The 15,781-nt window shown below is 40.5% G+C and overlaps 1 protein-coding gene and 1 pseudogene across 7 annotated transcripts in view; one reads left to right on the top strand and one right to left on the bottom strand.

Annotated features, from left to right (window-relative positions):
* The window catches only part of Magi2 (membrane associated guanylate kinase, WW and PDZ domain containing 2), a 1,436,700-nt gene that overhangs the window by 446,815 nt on the left and 974,104 nt on the right, over positions 1-15,781 (bottom strand). The gene's annotated exons all lie outside the window — the stretch shown is intronic.
* Positions 3,033-3,243, top strand: LOC118579459 (annotated as a pseudogene).

Below are 15,781 nucleotides of genomic sequence, written 5' to 3'. Positions count from 1 at the left end.
TTTTGTTGGAATTCTAATGTACTAATATTTATTTTAAATAATAACAACAAGCGTTCAGGTCCAAATACAGAAGTTACTCAGAGAACTTATTAATGGTGTGACTTTGACGCTCTGGAGATGCCAGAGGCTCTGAGGAAGAGGCTTTGGCTTTACCACCTACTACAAAATGTGAGGGCTTCGGGGAGACTTTCCCAAGTCACAGTTGTTTTTGTCAGGGAGCCTTTGTCAGAGTTGGTGCAAAATATGGAATTCTTCATGAATTTGCATGCCACTGGCCATGCTAATCTGTGTGTCATTTTGGTTTTAGCATATGTGTTACCAAATTGAGCACTGTATGGTACTTTTTAATACAGAAGACTTGAGGGAGAAAAACAAAATCATCAACAGCTGCCTAATAAGTGTAGTGTAGTGCTGCAAATGCCGTTCCTCTTCTGGTTTGTGTGTTTATATAAATGTGTGTGTGGATATGTGTACATGTATCCCTTTCTCAGATCTATCTTACAGTTTCATGAGTAACAAGAAAATGGTAAAGAGATTGTCTTCTATTCAGAACACACATAGCTGTATTTCCATGCCCCAAGGAACAATCCGTTGCTTGTCACTGTAGTTTTTCCATTTGTTGTTCTTTTTGTTGGTTTTGAGGAGTGAGAAAAGAACTGCTGGTCAATGGCTCGTTCTTTCTTTCTGGGTTGTGTTCAGAAGATGAAAGTCTAAAAATCCAAGTATAAGCACAGTAAATTTATCTCCAAGTCAGCAGCTGCTGACAAGAGGAGGTACCTAGTCTGATAAAACAGCATACAAAGTATTTTTGCACTTTTTAATCAGAGAAATAATAATTAATGTATTTTTATATTGCAGTAAACAGAAATTGATTTTCCCATTGTGTCCATCTGCTATGTCTTAAGAGTGTATGCCTGATGGATAACTAAATTGCTTTCAATGTGGCAAGACATTTTTGAACTTGATAAATACAGATAATTTCATTAAGTATGTCAATAGCTCATAGCAGGTCAAACCATTCAAGACAAAAGAACCCTGACTCTTTCTTGCTACCTAGATGTGCTTTGCAGAAGCCTTGATGAGTAAAGAGGCAACGAGTTGTATTCACAAGATTATGGCTCATTTTACTCTTAAGTAACATCTATCAGGGCCCTAAAACTGAACCCTATAAAAAGTAAAGTTAAAAAAATGATAAATACAGAGGCCAGATATTTTACACCCTTTAAGAACAAAGGTATTATCAACTACTTTACCCTTATATATTTTGGAAAATACATAGACATGGGACAAATTCCACAGATTCAACACTTCTTCATTTCCCTGTTAAGGGTGCATGGTGAACAGTAAAGATAAAGATTACTTAATTAAGTACTCACTGAGTACCATAAAGCTTAATTGAGCACTTTATTTTCTTTCTCATGTTTTCTTTCTCGAGTGTTTCTATCTTGCTATATGTAATTTTAAAGCTAATATTTCAATGAATAGGCAAAGATCTTGAGTCATTCCAGTGCTCTTAAATTTCTCAAGCCATTTAGTATGACCTTTATATTTTGAAAAGGTGAATGTTTTACATTTCTGTATACTGACAAGATAAATGTACATCTAAACAAAGTGAATGTTAGAACAGCCTGAGCCACTGAAGTGGATGCAGAATTAATGACTGTTGATAGATTTCAAATCTCTGAATTGCTTTTCCCTCTTGGACATTTCCTGGACTGTTCCCCAGGGCTTGTGACTTTACCAGAGTTCTCTAATACTCCCCAAAGAGACAATATAAAATAACCATTTGATATCTAATCCCACACCTCACTTTCACTCTACTAGCTACATTGACATCACATAATTATGTTTATTTTTTAAATAGAATATAGCAAAGATTTTTAGAAAAAATCTAGCTGATTGGTTTGGTAGCAGTAAGATTTGCTAGTGTTTTTCAGGAAAACATCTGTATGTAAATCAACAGAGCAAGGCCATCCATGTGAGTAACATACTCATTTTGAAATTGCCCTTTAAGATTCAAATTCTGGGCTGGAGATGGCTTAGTGGTTAAGAGCACATATTTCTTTTCCAGAGGACTGAGATAAATTCCCAGCACACACATTAAGTGACTCACAGTACTTGTATCTGTAGCTCCTTACTTCCTCAGTCTCTCCGTCTCTGTCTCTCTCTCTGTCTCTCTCTCTGTCTCTCTCTCTCTGTCTCTCTGTCTGTCTGTCTGTCTGTCTGTCTCTCTCTCTCTCTCACACACACACACACACACACATATTAAAAAACAAATGCTTTTAAAATTTTTCTTCCTTGTTTAAGCCATTAGCAAAGAATTCTACTTCTGGCTTTATGCTGATTTTACAAGGTACTGATCTACAGTCTCATTTCAAACTCTGTTATCTAGAAATTCTGACAAAGTGATCCTTGTACTGTTGATAGGGCTGAGACAAAATGTCATTTAAATTACCAACACCAGGCATGCCACTGCTCTCCAATTTCTAGTTCTTAGTTTTTCTTACCCTTGTCCCTTTCCCATCCGTCTCTCACTGTCTTTTACCACCTTGACACATGTCTCTCTTCATACATGTCATTTTGTGTGTCCACTCAAACTGTTTATCATTTCTGCTTTCTATACAACTTGAGTACCCAATCTTTGCTAGGAGGTAGACTTGTTCTAAGTCAATAAAAATATTTTAAAGGAGATTTTTAAAAGTTGTGTATGTGCGTATACATGAGCTTATGTGCATTGTGTGTGTGTGCAGGAGCTCACAGAGGGCAGAAGGTTTGAGATCCACTAGATTTGCAGATCATCGTGAGCTGCAGGACATCAGTGCTGAAGCCAAACTAGGAATGTCCGCACAAGCACTAGGTGTTCTTCATGACTGAGCCTTCTGTCCAGCCCAATTAAAATATTTCTAACTTTGAATGATTTTCTAAATTAAGTTACTCTAAGTGAGGATTTATTTCCTTGTCAGCTTATGTATTCAGAATTAAAGATAAAGAGGAATTGGACTCTGGGCACCATAGTGACAGGAACCACTGCCATGTCTGCACATCTGCAATGGTTGGCGGTGTGGAACTACTCCAGTTTCCTGACCATGAGGAGTAAGCAGATGTACAGCACCGAGCCCCATAACCTGAAGGCTTGCAACTCTTCCCTACAGTTGGCTCCTTCAACACAAGACTGTGGGAGTGGAGCCAGCCACCCACAGCAAAGGGGTTGGAGTGGTCCTGAAAGGCAGATCCGCTCAGTGAAGATCAGTCATTTCTTACCATGCAGACCACCATCAAGCATGCCTAGGCCACACTCAGCCGTGTCAGCATGTGACCCGCAAGAACAAGTACTGCTCTGATCCGGGCTTGACATTCATCTGCGGAGTCAAGGCAATTCCCATCAATCCAGAAGCCTGTGGTGGTGAAGAGGAAGACCATTTGCCCCACCAACAGCTCCAGTGGCTTGTGTCTGTAATTCCAGAACCCTACCATGAGAGAGACAGTGGGTGTGGTAGGGCTGGAGAGATGCTTGAGGGGCAGCAAGCCTGGAGCATGTTGTCAGACAGAACAACAACGGGACAGACCTGTCTGAAGACCTTGGAGGGAGGAACTCACTCCTGAGTGTGTCCTTGGACTTTCATACTCACCCTTCAGCATGTGCTCCTGTTCTGTCTCTCTGTCTATGTCACACACACACACACACACACACACACACACACACACACACACAACCCTAGGGGGCAGGAGAATGATTGTTTTGAAAGACATGAATATTTTTTTAAATGGAAAATAGAATACCATTTGAAAGCAACCTATATTCTCTGGACCTAGGCAACCTTGGGACTTTAAAATGTGACATCAGAGAAGTAATGATGAGAAAAATTAAAATCCTGGTGGAATTTGAAGAGTAAGGAGCTGGTGCCATGGCCACATGGACTTCGACAGGTCTGTTATCATGTCTCCTTTTATCAATGTGCAGAAGAAGTCTTTGACCAGCATTTGATTTAGTAGAGAAAAATTAATAGGTATGGTTTTCAAAAACTTCCCTTAAACTACAATTTAAAAAAATTTACCACTTTCATATTAAATGAGTGCCTAATATTTTCCTGAGCAGGCTTAAAACTGTGAAACTGCTACCTGAAGGCATGTTCAAGGCTGCAGCAGGCAGACACAAGGGAGAAGGCCTCTTGCCCTGACAAACCAGCATGGGCCCTGAGAATGTAGACTTTGATGTGTCTGTTGCAGAATTTCAAAGAAACATGAACATATGGTATTCGATCAGCCCATAAAACAGTCCTGAGCTGCAATTTTCTGTATTGGTGAAGCTGAGAAATGTGTAGTCTAGATCCAAAGATGCAGTCTCTAAACGGCAGGGTACTCAGAGGGCTGTGGCTAGGGTAAAGGGGCAGCTATAAAAAAGGATGGCTCTTGCTGTAATCTGCCCAGCAGACTCTGTGCCTGTGGTTCACCTTGAGAGAGAGGGGTTATTTCTAAGGAGATAAGCTGAGGGGCTTGAAGCATATCTCAGTAAAGTCTTCTGCAAACATGAAGACCTGGGATCTGATCTCCAACACCCACATAAAAGTTGGGTGTGGTGGTGCATGCCTAGAATTCTGGCACCAAGGGGTAAGATAGGTGGATCCCAGGAACTTACTGGTCAGCCTGGCTGAATCAATCCAAGTTCAATGAGAAACTCTTTGTCAAAAAATATAGAAGGAGCTGTGCATTGGTGGTGCGCAACTTTAATCCCAGCACTCGGAGGCAGAGGCAGGCCGATCTCTGTGCATTCGAGGCCAGCCTGGTCTACAGAGTGAGTTCCAGGAAAGGCGCAAAGCTACACAGAGAAACCGTCTCAAAAAACCAATATATAGTAATAGAGGGAGACAGCCAACACTGACCTCTGGCCTTCACACTAACATACAAGGGTGAGCACCCACGACACACAGAGAGTCATGTTAGGACCCTTGGTGGATTGTGGATAAGAAAACTGCATCCTGAAAGTAGTTGAGGAAACAAGGAGGCTTTTGCAACATTCCAGTGTCTGCTGAGTGCTATTCATGACAGGAAAGACAAATACAGGTAAAATCTCCAGCCAAGAAAGTGAGAGTACTTGAGGATTCACAGATAAAAAAAAAAAATAGCAGTATTTAAGGAAGTGGAAGTGAGAGATAAACCAGGGGGCAGTAGATGCAAAAGGCTTTGTTCGCAGCTCTCTAATCAGAGACTGGAGGCACAGTAGCTTTTGTGGAGACGTGAAAATATGTGTCAATGGTGCAGGCTACATAGCAAATTAAACATGTGTGAGCAAACGCTATTATGCAAGATCCTGGCATCTGAGGGGAAGAGCAAAGAAGAGATGCATTCTGGGAAATTCCCTTTGCCAAACAGAGCTGGTGTAATGTTGAGAATGTGATAGGCTAGAGAGACCAAAAGGAAACAAAGTTTTTGTTCAGGGAACTAAGGAGAGTAAAGATCACTCTTGTTGTTCATGTCTACTATACATACTGAGTAGTTTTTCAGTCAGTGCCTTCTTCCTTACATGTATCAAGAGTCCTAGAACTTAAGAAGAATGGAACAAACATTTGCAAGAGTTATTAGCATAGAGGAAGGCAGTCAGGAACTGACCAGGGGCAGAGATGAGCCAGAGTTAACCTTTCAGTGTATGGTTTATATACAGAGTGGCAAAAAAGATAATATGTGTAAGGGGCTTGCCACTGTGTCTGATATACCAGAGACGCTCAAGAAATGCTAAATATCATGATCACCCCCACCATTACCCTTTAGGTTGACGATGTGCCAGAAATGCTTTGTTTTGCTAGGATTACCAACAAGCCTTCCATGAAAATCCTATTGCTTGTGCATCAACCCACTTTGATTTTGCTTACATCTCCTGCACTCCATGGATTCTTTTATGCCAGATTTCCCAATGACTTCCTTTTTCTAAAGTTCAATGGGTAACAGTTAGACATTAGGCAGGGGAGGGTGAGACACTGGAACACACATCCCTAAATGAGATCTCTTCATCAAATCCCTCTTCTCAGAGCTCAGGGACCCCACAGAAGTGGAGCTGGAAAAAGTGTAAAGAGCCAGAAGGGATGGAGGACATCAGGAGATCAGAACCCTTTGAATCAACTGAGCAAGGCACATACGAGCTCACAGAGACTGCAGCAACAAGCACAGGGCCTGCATGAGGCTGCACCAGGTGCTCTGTGTACATATAGCTTTCCGTAATTTCATGGAACTCCTGAGTGTGTGAACAAGTGGGTCTCTGATTCTTGTGCCTTCTCTTGAGGCTCTTGTCCTTCTGTTGGTTTGCCCTGTCCAACTTCGATGTTGTGGTTTTTGTTTTATCTTATTATGTTTCATTTTTGTTGTGCTTGATTGTTTTCTCTTAGACTGTTCTTTTCTAATAAGAGACAGAAATAGAGTGGATCTGGATGAGAGGAGAGGTCGAGAGGAGCTGTGAGGAGTATGGAGAGGAGAAAACATAATCAGGATGTATCATATAAAATGATCTATCTTTAATACAAGGGAAAATTAATTATATCTAACCAGGCTACTGAGCTTCTTGCCATCACTGATCAATTGTTACTTATCCCTCTGGCTTTGTTTCAACACTCCTGTTCACATTTGTGCCAAGCTTGTAGCCATATCTAGGTTCCTACAATATATGGGATGTGAAAATCTTGGGAGCATGAGCAAATATGATTCTAAAATGCTCTTAAGATTTATTTCCCAGAACACCAAACCACATTAATATTTCTTAACAGGCCATACTTGATTTGTTTCCTTTTTGCAGTGGTGGAGACTGAGTGGAAGTTCATCATGTGTTCTACCATTGAGCTACGTCTACAGCGCCACAAAAAACTTAGAAAAATGTTCTGCGTATGTTAGTCTTAACTTAGAAAGTAGCATCTATTTTTCCATTATAGATCAAGTACATTTAATAAATCCAGAATGATTGTTTCAGGAGTAGTATATTAAAATCAAAGTATGTCTTTGAGCAGATAGACAGTCATTCTGGATGGTTTGTCTTGCATTTTTTTTAAGTGACGACATGTCCCAAGGCAGTTGTAAGAAATGCTTGGTGATGAGGTAGAGTTACCCTATGGGTTTGACTCTAGCAGTATGACCCTATTATTGTGATCCACCTTCAGAAATAACTTTGTAAATTGTATAGTACTTCCATAGCATATAAGTTTCCCCTTATGGTCACTATCCCTCATATTATTTGTTTCAGAAATCTAACTGGAAAAATGAATTATCATGCATTTGCAAAAAAAAGTTTGCCCCCCCCCCCCCCCCCGGCAGACCCATGCATCCCACTAGGGTTTTCCTCTCTACCTAACCTTTCTAGGTCTATGGTTTGTAGCTTGGTTATCATTTATCTAATGGCTAATATCCACTTATCAGTGAGTACATGGCATATTTGTCTTCTAGGTCTAGGTCACCTCACTCAGGATGATTTTTTTCCATTCATTTGCCTGCAGAGTGATACTCCACTATGTAAATGTACATATTTTCTTTATCCAATCTTCTGTTGAGAGACCTCTAGGTTGTTTCCAGTTTCTGACTATTACAGATTTTGTGGGTAGACTGTGGGTAGGTGGCAACAGGAGTGGGTAGTGGGGAGATGGGATAAAGGGAGAGAGTGTAGGGAGACATGGATAGAACTGGGAGGCATCTGGGGAGTGGGGTGGAAACCTATTGCAGTGGAAACTTCCTGAAATGTGTGAGGGTGACCCTACGGAGAACTTCTAATAATGGAGGAAATGGAGTCTGAACTGGCCATCTCTTGTAGCTAGGGAAGGCTTCCAGTGGTGGGTCTGGGTTGTATTTGGTTGAGTTGTTGACTGAGGGGATACCATAGAGATCCCTAAACAACTCAGGCTGATGCTAGGACAGAAGGTTGCTCTCCACAAACTAATAGCAGGGTCCCAATGCCAAGGACGCCATTCACACAACTCATTGAATGTAGAGAAGTCTAGCTGGTACCTGCATGGAGCCTTCATCCTTATGTTCTGGTCTCTTTAGTGTTCTGTAGGCTGCCAAAAGAGAAACATGGACACCAGCCCAGCCACAAAACATTGACATACCATCTACCCTGCCTGCAAGATGTTCTGGGGCAATGGTAGAACAGAACATGTAGGAATGGCCAACTAATGCCTGATTTAACTTGAGGTCTACTCCATAAGAGGGAGCCCATGTATAGGACTGCTTGGGTGGTTAGGAACCAGAGACTGGATAGTCCAGAGACCTAGGACTGGTCTTAAAAACAAGCAAGCAAACAAACAAACAGCAATGAAATGGTTCCTAATGACTATACTCATAATTTGGTGCCTTGTCCAGTTGTCATTTCAGAGGCTTCCTCTGGCAGCAGACAGAAGCAGATGCAGAGACCTGCAGCCAGACATTATGTGGAGAGTCTACATTGGAGGTCTCTATTGGGCCTTTCTCTAGGAACTCGAAGCTAGGAGCTCAGGGAATCCCACAGAAGAGAAAAGACTGTAGGAGTCAGAGGTCAGAGGGGACACGAGGAGAACATGACCCACCAAATCAACTAAGCAGGGCTCACAGAGCTAAAGCAGCAAACACATAGCCTGCAGGGGTCTGCCCCAGGTCCTCTGTGTATATATCATAGTTGTTAGCTTGGTGTCTTGGTGGGACTCCTAACTGTGGGAGCAGGTGTGTCTCTGACTCTTTTCTCTGCTCTTGGAACTCTGTTCCTCCTGTTGGGTTGCCTTGACCAGCCTCGGTGTGAGAGCTTTTGCCTTGTCTTACTGTATCTTGTTTTGTCCTGTTTGGTTGTTATCTCTTGGAAGCCTGGGCTTTTCTAAAGAGGAAATGGAGAGGGGTTGTATCTAGGGGAGAGAAGAGGTGGGGATGATCTGGAAGGACAGGAGAGAGGGGAAACTGTGAATAGGAAGTGTTGCCTGAGAGAAGAATCAATTAATCCAACAGAATTCGGCAGATTTGGCTTGCCATGTACACACAGATGGCACTGTCTCACTAACCCAGTTTGTCCTGACACTAGCAGGTGTCTGTAGGTCGGTCACTGGAAATCATCCAAAACTAAGACAGGCTTCTTAGGGTGTAGATCTTAACGTGCAGACCCTTGCAATGCAGGATAACATCAGGCATAAAGATAATACGGGCTCATGTCACATTCCTGTTCCCAGGGCAAAAGTTTCACCTGTACAGCATGCTCCCTTAAATAATGAACAATTAACAGAGGCACTATATTTGGAGGAATCCTTAGGCTATTATTCTCCATGGAAGTTGCTGATTCAAACATTTATGGGACCCTCTATGGACCAGATGAGAGTAATTAAGAAAAGATGTACAGCATCACACAACACGTTTTTTGTAGGTTAATGTGTGTGTCTTCCAAACCTCTAGGACCTGAGAAATACAATTTTTCCCCTGAGAGAGCAAATAATTTTCACAAAAGTATCCTAAATGAAGGCAGAAAATGAAATATATGCTATTTTGTGGTTATAATTCCTTCACTTAACTTTTAGAGTTAAAATGTTCTCTTTTCCATTAGCCATTAGCATCTACCCAGATGTGCAAATATACAACCTCCTTGTTCTTAACACCTGTTACTTTAGCTGCTCACCTCTTGAATGGCCTACTATCAACTCCTTTCTTTGCTCTGACGTGGCCTGTACATTTTGTCCCTAAAATTAAACCTGGACCCAAAGACTTGGCTTCAAATAGGTGAAATTTGAGTACCAACTATTAAAACAGTTCAGTCTTAGAGAAAGGATTAATTTCTAAATATTTACCTTGGCCAATGGGCCCTAAACCACTTACTCTACACAAATCCTCCACCCCAGTTAAATGGATTATTCCAGAGGTTAGCACCTTGACTTACATGAAACTTCTTTCTCTGTCTTCCTTGCCCTTTAAATGAACTGCAGCATCCTAGCTGAACAACTGTTCCAACCTGCCGTTTACTCAGCCCACACTTTGCACGCCCTTCCTACTCTGAGGCCACAGCTGTACCACACTGGACCTCAGCTGCTGACTTTATTTTTCTGAAAGAAGACAGATCCAGTGTCCCATCGAACTTGTACATGACTGTGAGCATAAACTGGGAATTTTCTAGCTATGTTTACATCAGTGGTTGGCCAATTCAATTTGCCTGCAAGAAGAAAACTGTGTGTGTGTGTGTGTGTGTGTGTGTGTGTGTGTGTGTGTGTGTGTTGCATCCACACTTTCATGTGTCTAGTATTATTAAACTATTTGGATTATGTCAGATAAAAATAGACTTACAAGTTATTAAAACAGGTAGTGACTATTCTTAAAGTGCTAGAAAATGTTTTCTATTTGCCTTTTATTCTGCAAAGATTCATGGGACTGTGATCAGTGTGTGGGGAAACCTGGCTGGGAAATCAACAGGGAAAAGGCCTGGGTGGGAAAATAGCTGGTACTTACCAGGAACACTCTATGTGGTGGGCAGAGTTGTACGTGTCTTACAGGAATCTAACATACACAGTAATGTGAATTATAACCAAGACCATGCTACAGGACTCTGTTAGAGGACTGGCTTCCAAACAAGACTTCTCAGAGCATGAGGATGGGAGCAGACTTCCAGCTGTGATGGGATTGGGGAGAAGTCTTCTTTCTTCCTGCAAACATCCTTGCAGGTAGTGAAATTAAGAGTGCCCAGTCAGTATACTGTGTTAGTCAGCTTCCCATCACTGCAACAAGTGAATGAGGCAATCCATTTACAAAGAGGAAGGCTTCTTTGGGTTCATGGTTTTCAAAGCCTTAGCATATGACTGCTCTGTTGCTTTTAATGCATCATGGCAGGGAGTGCTCGTCTTATGGATGGAAGCAAAAGAGAGGAAGGGCTAGGGTCCCAGTGTCCCCTTCAATCATACACACACACACACACACACACACACACACACACACACACACACACGGGAAGGGGGAGGGAGAGAGGGAGAGAGGAGAGAGAGAGAGAGAAACACCCTGGTATCTCCCAGCTACACAGAAGTCAGGGAATGAAATTTGTCAAGGTCTTCAAAGATTGAGCTGGCTATGGTGAGAAGCACACCTGGTGCCAGCCCCAGTGTCTGCACACTTGACTACTGTGGTGTGCTGCCTTCCATGTAGAGGGCTGTCTTTATGCTGGTTTATACTCAATGAATCTTACAAGTGTGTCTAATCCTCACTATAACCCTGCGGAGTCAGACCCCCTTAGAACACAGCAATGCCTCAGCCTCTGTAATGCAGAGATATGGGCTGCTGTAGGCATGACTGTTCCCCGGTAGAGTGAAGGCAAAGTATCTCAATGATCAAACTAATTGGCTAATTGATATGCTTCAGACATCTTACTGAGAAAAGACAGTTTAATTAAAACAAAACATTATCCATAGCAGTGGGAATGAAACTAATCAGAGATGAGAAGTGAGAGTCAGAAATGAAATAAACAGATCCCTTCTAGGCAACACTAACAACATATTATGGGATGTTGCTGCCAGTAGGGTGACTGGCTAGCTAAAGCACGAAGAAAGAGTTGAGTACTCAGTTTAGGAAATGATAAAACACTTCAAATTAGATGGGGAGGATGGCCTACTCATCAACAGTATGGAGATAAGTTCAACATTGGGAAAAATAGTTGTATTTATAATTATGTTTGAAATTACCAGTAGATTCAGTTATTCATTAATAAAATATTAGTTTTGCTTGAGACTGAGCTTAACTCTACAGCCAAAGCTGTCTTAAAACTCACTATGTAGCCCAGGCTAGCTTCAAGCTCATGGTGATCTGTCAGCTATAGCCTGACCAGTACTCTGATTCTCCACAAACTGGCTGCATTATAACAAAATGTTAGGGCTGATCAGATGTGGGAAGTAACTTCACAGGCAAACCACAGAACAATCTCACAAAGAACACCAGGCCATTACTTTAAAACAATTCATACAGGATATTGTCTTTTTGCTCATTAGTAGCTTGTATCTCCCTATCCCCTTCCCATACTACTAGAGAATATAGAATATACAAGAAACCAGTGAGTGTAGCCACTGGGGAGGGGAATTAGGTAGAAGAGAGAAAGACGTAGGTAGACAACATGTTCACTGTTTATCCATTTTCGGTTCATTCAAATGATCAAGCTAAAAAATCATAACAATATTAACAACAAAAGATCCTGACTAGATGCCTAGAACTCCCTTGTAGTGCAACTTTTGTCCAGGTTATTAAACTTAGACTTATTTCCTTATTTTCAAAAGGAAGATAGTTTTTACCATAGAAACTTAAAGAGAAACACAAGACCTCTTTTCCATAACCCATTTCTTTTGGAGATGGAAATCAGAGAACATGAATGTGTACTCGAAATTGAGGACTAGAGTCGAAGGCAATCAAGTCACTACATTAAAGACTTACATCCACATTCTCTATCGATGTACACAGTTTAAATGATACACATATCTCTATACCATATTTGTATATAAAGCCTGCTGGCTACCCTTTACCATTCTGGCTTTTATACAGGGATCTTCACCCCATAAAATTGTTTCACAATGCCTGTTACAAGGTACTGAAAAATCCTATCAACTAGATTGTACTATCAGAATTAAAATATCACATTTTTTTTTTCCCAAGGAGAATATTAGGTCATAATTTTTTTCTAAATTGCATTATGTATTGGATTGTCTTTTTTACAGCAAAAATGAATGTGGACATATATAGTTATTGCTTGCCAGAACAACAACTGGGAAGGTAAAAGCAAAGGATGCAGCCAACCTCTTGGCTGCTGCTCTCTGTGACGGACTTGACAGTCCACTGCTACATGTAGCTAATAAACTGTAGGGAGGCAGTTGGAAGGCAGAGGTGACACAGTGAAGCCAATCAGAGGGTCCATAAAAGCAAATACCATGGGTACAAGGGAACAATTTCAGTAACCACGATTTACTAATTATTTTAGTGTCTAAATAACTTTCTTAATTCAAACAAGTCAAGGCTAAATAATAATACACTAGTAAATAAGTACTCTGAATCACTAGAGAACTATAGATTTTCAGGGAAGAAGTTTAGATAAAGCATATATATGTATATACATATATATGTTCCATTTAATAGCTTACACAAATATGCATTATCTCCAAATGATGCACATAATTTGTGAATCTTTACAGAAAAATAAAACGAAGACTACATGGACTAAAGTACCCACTGTTTGTGAAAGTCTATACTTGGAATCACTGAGAACGTAGAGAAAATGGGAAGATAAGAATTACATAGAAGCATTTTTACTATTTATATAATTCATGTGTCTTCCTAAATGCTAGATGACAGAGGCTGAGATATGTACGCCTATGTCTTTTCTCAAGAAGAATTGAGAAGCCAGCCATATAGATAGCAACAAAACCATCTGACTGAAAAGTGATCTGAGGCCAGCTTGGTAATGATGGCATTTCTTTTCTCTTGGAATTGGCCTTGGGAAGAATGACCAGTTGTGCCACAGGCAAAACCTCTCATGTCTCAGATCACAGGACTTGGTTTGGAGAAAAACTCCCTTTTGAGTTTCCTAATTAATCTTTGTAGGGAAGCTATCTTGGATAGTGGATGTTGAGCCTATTAGTTTGGCTCCTATGTGGGGAAAACTGCTCTATTCTGAATTTCCCTCTGAAATGAGAATACTGGTTCCAGAGGACTGGAGTAGACTCAATCTGGAACAATGGACATCTGCTCACCCTAAAATACTTTTACCTTCCCTTCTCCTTATTGTTATCATAACAATTTTACTGCTTTTGCATGCCTGTTCTTCTCCTATGTGCATCCAATACCTAGTATGGTACTTTAAAACCAAGGAGCAGTTAGTAAGTGTTGCTGAAATGTGGACATGGGATATCCTTCAATGGCCCATGAGGCGAATGCTTGTTCCTCAGTTTCTCAGGGTTGCAAAGTAGTATAACCATTATGAAACAGAGAATAGTGAGAACACAGGGCATGGAGGAGGTCCTCAAAGGGCTGTGGCTTCCTTCCTTTCTTTTCACTTTACCATGGCTGCCATTAAGTGAGCAACCTCCTCTACCATGAGCATCCAGTGTGTGGCTTCATCTCAGATCATGGACTGTGGCTCTATGACTGAATCAAACTAAAACTTCTTCTTTGGGGTTGATTACATTGGGTATTCTATTATAGTAGTGTAATTATGTAGAAAATACAAGTCTATTTGCTCGACTGCATGTAGTCTTCATCTTGTGTTTTCTAGGCATTAACTCATGCATTTGCATGGAAAAAGATCAAAATACGTGGCTTTCCCATCATCAGACTGTAAAGCCAATATGGCAATCGTCTCCACCCCCCCCACCAATCCTTCTACATTAAATCTCTTGAATCGTGCCTAGCAAAATGCAGATAAAGAAAATACAGTGGACCAAACAGGAAATGAACTTAAAACAGATGCTGTTACTATCTGTGATGATTAATGCTGGTTATTAACTTGACAGAATCTAGAATCACCTAAGAGGCAAGTCTCTGGGCACGTCTGTGAGCCATTAACTTGATTAGGTTAGGGTCTGGACATGCCTCTGAGGCCGTATTTAGATTAGATTAGTTGACAGGGAAGACTCACTTTAACTGTGGGCAGCATCTTTCCAAGGGCTGAAGTCCTTGACTAAAGAAAACAAACTGAGCAACAGCATTGCTTGCTCTTTGCTTCTTAACCAAGGATGTAATGTGATCAACCAGAGCAAACTCCTGCTGCCATGATTTTCTGTCTTGTCACAGTAATGAGAAGAACAGTGTCTCTGTAAACAGTGCCCTCCATTTGAACCCTGGGCTCTATAGTACCCCTGTAAATAGTGCTCTCCATTTGAATTGTGGGCTCTCTAACTGTAAATGGAATTTGTCACTTACATGTATGAGTGATGTTCAATTGGTACTGTTTAGTTTGAAACTGAGATTATGAAATCGGGAGAGAATAATGAAAAGTTAGTTGAAACATACTAATATTCATTAATATATTGCTCTTCCTATATTTAATGGTTGTGTATCAGTGACTCACTAAAGAATGGTGTTTACAAATAGCCTGAATTTTTTCTTCCTAATGGGATAAAGTTGATAAACATAATTCATGTTTTCCCTTAAATATTGCATCTGATGCAATGTAACTAGCAACCTAGTTCATTTTATGCATATAGTATCAAAAAAATATAAGAAATCTATTTAGAGGATGTTATAAGACATATATGAGTTTGGAAAGCAATTTGAATCTCTCTGTGTTTCAACAGAACATGAAGAGAGAGAATAATTAACAATTTGCTATAATTATGGGAGCAAACTTTGAAATAGAAAGAAAATTCCATTCTTTTGGGTAAGCACAGAGAGACTCTTCTACAATGATGGGTTTAAGTAAAACAGGAAGTTATAGCTTCAGTGGGATAGACTACTTTACCACGAACTTCACTTTATTGTCAAGCTTAGGGCACAGAAGTAAATTCAAATAAAACGTATGTTAGCACTTCCTTTAGTGGTAAAGAAATAAATTTTAATAGATTATCCAAATTGCTTTGCAAGGTTACATACATCTTGTTCTTGCCTCAGAATAGACACTGTATATTGTTTTTCTGTTATCACATGCCTAAACTGAGCTAGGCTTCTGATTACCTGCATTAGGACTAAATTATTAGTTTAGAAGTGAATTAGATTGATCAACTTTATTGCATTGAGAAGATCACATCAAGGGTGACTCCTGCTGTTCTTTTACAAAAGAGAGTATTTCAGCATGACAATAAAAACAGTTTCAGAGGGGTGGGGAATAAGAAGAAAACTCTGTGTC

The sequence above is a fragment of the Onychomys torridus genome, chromosome 3 (assembly GCF_903995425.1).
Source record: "Onychomys torridus chromosome 3, mOncTor1.1, whole genome shotgun sequence".
Taxonomy (NCBI): domain Eukaryota; kingdom Metazoa; phylum Chordata; class Mammalia; order Rodentia; family Cricetidae; genus Onychomys; species Onychomys torridus.
Note: the sequence above shows the minus strand (reverse complement) of the source record. Positions and strands in the feature narration are given on the sequence as shown.